Source organism: Corvus cornix, chromosome 20 (genome assembly GCF_000738735.6).
Source record: "Corvus cornix cornix isolate S_Up_H32 chromosome 20, ASM73873v5, whole genome shotgun sequence".
In the NCBI taxonomy this organism is placed as follows: domain Eukaryota; kingdom Metazoa; phylum Chordata; class Aves; order Passeriformes; family Corvidae; genus Corvus; species Corvus cornix.
The window spans coordinates 5794117-5799004 of NC_046349.1; the positions used below are offsets into that span (position 1 = coordinate 5794117).

General features: G+C 49.0%; 1 long non-coding RNA gene across 1 annotated transcript; it reads right to left on the bottom strand.

The window, feature by feature from the left end:
- Positions 1–421: 421 nt before the first annotated feature.
- LOC109144295 lies at positions 422–2058 on the bottom strand. The gene is made up of 4 exons (XR_002044962.3): positions 1970–2058; positions 1114–1310; positions 855–1030; positions 422–736 (listed from the first exon to the last, which is right to left on the bottom strand). It is a non-coding gene; the product is annotated as an uncharacterized LOC109144295 (long non-coding RNA).
- Between the last annotated feature and the right edge of the window lie 2830 nt (positions 2059–4888).

Sequence of the window (4888 nt, forward strand, 5' to 3'; positions counted from 1 at the left end):
GAGAAAGAGCTGGATTTGCTCCGTCCGAAGTGCCTGGGGCAATAGATGGCCAATGTGTTTAATTTCTGAGTTACCCTGATGAGATGTATAAGCTTGTTATTTGTTTTAATTAATGTGAAGGAAACTGTTAGAATGCCAGAAAGTGTGAAGAGAGGGGGAGCAGAGAGGGGAGATGGGGACATTTGGAATTGAAGCATCCTATTAATATCTCTGCTGTTGAATGGAAGGTCATTAATGAAGCAAAGAAAAATGAGCGTGGAGAGAAACAAGAGAACTGAATCCCTCTCTGCCTCCCATCACCCACGTTGTTAACAGAACATCTTCCAAGCCCTGCTGCAGTCCTGTTGCCCCTTGTCCTCTGCTTTTTTCTGCTGTCTTTAATCTGCCACACTCCCATTGGATGAGGTGAGAGGGTTTCAGGGAAGAGGAGAGTTGGTGCCTCATAACACTGACACGAAGCTCCTCAAAACTGCACCCATCTGCTGAGATCCAGAGCAATGTCTCCTGCTTTTGTCCCAGAACCTCACCTGGACACAGCAAGTCTTGATCTCTGCTGAAGGCATCAAAACCCCAGCCTTGGAATGATATTTGACAGGGAGAGGTGCTGCAACAGGCAGAAAAACGTTACTTGGTTTATTGCTCTAATTTTTTCTGCTCTTTTGGAGGTTACCATGACCAGTGTGTGTTCCCAGCACTGCGCTAAAACTGTGCTTTCCCAGGAATTGATTTGCCATGCCTGAGATGGAAGCAAACACAGATTAAATTTAAGCTATTTGTTCGGCATCTCAGTTACGCAATTGGACATCATAGATTAGGGAGGGTGACCTCCTGTAGCACAGGGGGGATTTACTGACCTGTTTGAGCAAATATTACACTTCCTGGGATCCAGCACAGCAGGATAAAGGAGAAAAAGGTACTGGCTGGCTGCCTCCCTGCACAAGCACCTAAACCCCAGTGATCTCTGTCTTCCATCAGAGCCTCAGGCTGGAGGACCCAGGATCTCCAAAGCAGAGGCCAGCTCTGCTTCCTTCTGCAAGGAGGAAAAGGAGAAAAGAAATGGAAGATAAATGGAAGGAGAAGGGGAAAAATGAGCCTTTGCAGGGTCTCAACTACCTGCTAAACATGACCAGCCCCAGGAGATGCAGGATTTTGTTCCAGTCACCATCGCCCACACTCCTGACTCCTGAGAGCTTCGTTGTGTTGGTGGATCCAAGGCTTGAGGCTCTTGCCTGCTGCAGGGAGGCCCCCAAGGACAAGGCTGGTCTGAGGGCTGTGGCAGTGGGTGGGGGGCAGGCAGAAGAGAGACACAGCTGTAGGGACCACAGGAAGGTTCATTTGCTCAAGAGGCCAGCAACAGACCAGCAATTTAAAATTTACATCTGTGTGCTTAAAAAAGAAAAGAAAGGAAAGGAGCCAGCCAGGATTGGTGGTTGCACTGCAAACTGTCAGTGTCTGTTTGTGAAAGGGCTTTTGACTGACAGCAGAGTTGTCAGAGGCGTCTGACGTCAGAGTTGCACAGCGAGGTGTCGAGGTATTGGAGAGCACAACTTACCAAGGCGACAGCAGCATCAGCCGCCTCTGGGAGCTCCGAGCTCTCCTTCTCCTCCTCCTCCTTCTTTCCCTCCGTGGCTCGGTTTTGGAGCAGACAAGCAGGCTGCCCCAGCACTTACCTGCCTGTGGAGCTCCCAGGTGGAGGAGGAAAGGGGAGATGCTCCCTGGATGCCACATGGCTCCGGAGCTGTTGGAGCTCTGAGATGAAGACATCCTGGCACAGGCGGGACAATGTCCAGTCCCACCTCCCTGTCCCTGAGCCCTGACCTCCACAGGCTGGGACAGGCTCGGCTCAGCCTGCACCTGGGAGTGGGAAGGGGAGCTGGGATCTCACAGCAGCACTGTGCCAGAACAGGTTCTGCCTTGTACTTCCCACACCCCTCCCACCCTTCCAAACCTCGCCCAGGGTTTTACCTACCAAAGTGCTCCACAGCCCCTTCTCTGGCTTCAGAAAATTCATGAATGTGCCAGGTGCCAGAGTGTAACTCCAGACCTTCCCACTCTCCTTGCCTCCTCCCACATGACCTGGACAAAGCCAGGGCTCTACCTGAACAAACCAGGCAAACCAGATGAGACTAAACCTGTTTCTGCATGCTTTGGCACTGAAAAAATACAGTAGCTCTGGCTATAGCAAGAGCAGGGCAGAGCTGGCACAGAGGGGGAGGCTGGGGTGAAAGCAGCACGAATGGCTCATGTTTGCTCTCTTGATGTGAGGTCTTGCAAATGGAAATGATTCTCCAGGAGCATCTGTTCCTCAGGCAGGGGCTGTACCACTGCAGGCATCCCCCAGAGGCATCACTGGCACTTTGTGCAAATAAATAAATCAATAAAAGCAGTGGCTACAGGAAGGGATTTGGCCTTCTTGTCTTGGGAACACCTGAGTCACCCAGGATAATCACCCTGTGGCCTTGGAGGGATGGGTTTTCTGAGCCCTGAGACACCTGCTTGCTGCTGAAGTGGTTTAGCCCATCTGTTTAATGCTGTGCTAGCTGGGAAATTGTTTCTCTGCTTTAGCTTTAAATGATGAATTGTTGCCTGAAAGATTATCCTTTGTTTATCTCTGTTCCAGTGACCCCCTTTGCTGCCTCTCCTCTCCCCTCTGCTTGGGCGTTGCAGCAGCGAGGGCAGAAGGAGCAGGAGATGTGATCATTCCCAGCCCTGAGTATCAGGCTGTTGATGTTTCCTCCAAGCCATCTCCACTTCCAGATAAAATTCTGCCTCTTGTCCAGCTCATGGTTTCTCCAGAACACAGAGCAGGGCTTGGCACTCCTGAGACTGGAAAGGAGCACCAGAAGTATGGAATAGCTGGGTTGAGAAAGGTGGGGAGGAGAAGGACCCTGTGTAGGCACTGCCTGTGTCACTCCAGCACCCCAAGCCCCAGCACTATGGGCACCTCTGTGGCCCAGCTCAGATGATTTCCTCTGTTTTCCCTGTGTCCAACAGAATGGTCTCTAGAGCAGGATTTGCTTTTTTTTTGCCAGCTTGATTTGTGTTTTAGATTAATTCCCTTAGAAAAATCCTTGGGCCGTAACTCTCTTAGGAGGGCCAAATGTTTTCTCTCTGAAATCTGGCATAGCTTGTTGCTCTGTCAATGCAGGTGTGAAACTGTTAAACATCCTAAGCCAGCTGGGTCTCTGGCCCTAAACTGATGGGAGCAGCAACCCCAAGTCCCAAAACCACCTGTGAGAGCTCCCATTTCATTTGTGTGTTCCTGAGAACTGGAGCCTGAATTCCTCTCAATTTCCTGACAGCTTGGACCAACTACTCGGGAACCAGGTTTTCATGCAAATAAATTCAGAGAGGAAACGAAGTCATTAGGAAAAAGAGTTGAATCTCTCTGAGGAAGCTTCGTGCAAGAATAAAGCGATGAAGTGACAGGATGGATTAGTCTTTAATTTGGTTAAAGCTGGGGTGGTAAATCTGCAGAAGGTCACAGTGACACTAAACAAGTGTCTTGTATTAAACCCAGCTCAAGTTTTCATGTCTTGGTAAAAGAGCTGGAGCATCTATAACTAGTAACAAGTTATTTTTGGCATCCCAACCTATTTTGTAGCTCCCAGGAGGACAAAACTGCTTCTCTTTGACTTTGCAAAGCCTGGATTTCTTTTTGTGTCGGCAGGATGCTGGGATCTGCATTTAAATTCTTCTGACACTGCCTGTCTTAACAAAAATTCACAGGTCCAGGCAATTACTGCTCTTGCTTGCTTTGCAGAGCAAAGAGCCCTGTCTAGATGAGGGCTGTGTTCAAAATAACAACACAAAAGTTTGTTGAGTGGCCATCTCTGAGGGGATTTGAAAGACATGTAGACGTGGCGTGTCTTGGGAACATGGATTAGTTGTGGTCTGGGCAGTGCTGGGTTAAAGGTGGGTTCAATGATTTTATAGGTCTCTTGCCACCTGAGTGATTCTATGATTCAATGAAAAGGTCTCACAGCCCTAAAAAGCCTAAATCTTTAGCAGACACCTGGTCCACGTGGTCACTTTGTTATTGCCTCCTCACAGGTCATGGGGCCACAAACATTTGTTCAAGGCCACTTGGAAATCAGCAGCAGAGGCTGGTGCCAGAGCCAGGCCATCAGTGGTTTAGTGGCCCTGTCATCAGACAGGTTTCCATGACTCTCCCTCTTCCTTAGCTGTCCCTTCCTGGGCCCCAGCTGCACCCACACCATGTTCCCACTCTTCCTGAGGCTGTTTGCCGGATGGGTGCCAGATCTCCAGTTCTGCAACGCATGGTGTGACATCTGCTCTGCCTTCCCTCCCGCTTCTCCCAAATGGAGATAGCCGGAAAAATATTTAAGCCAGAATACACAGAACCATCAGAATCAAAGTACTTCACAACACTGACTGAACTGACTGCATTTCACTGGAATTTTGTTTTGAAATGAAACAAACAAACAAAAAATCTGGCAGAATCAAAACATCTTGTTTCAGCGTTTTCAGAAGAAAGAAAACCTTCCTGTTCTATTCTGAAAAGGCTTTTCACTGCTGAGATTGTTTCAGAAAATAGCTAAATCAAGCAGAAAGCAAATTAAAAAATCAAAGTCTCTTGGAGATGGATCCAGTTTCCAGATTTTTTCTCTAATTGGCAGCCAAGAGGAGCAGTGCCCCTTGGGCATCCCACTGGTGCTGGTACAGCACCGCTCTCCTCCGGCTCCCTGTGTGTTCATGGAGGGGACAGGGACGAGCAGGGAGATGGCCCAGGGCTAAAACCTGGGAAAACCAGGCAAAATCAGGGAAACCCTGCTAGCAGTGAGGAGCTTCTCCTCCTCTCATCAAGGACAAACCTCCAGAATAAAGTTGTGCACTGATGAGAGACAAAGGGGACTTGAGATGTGAT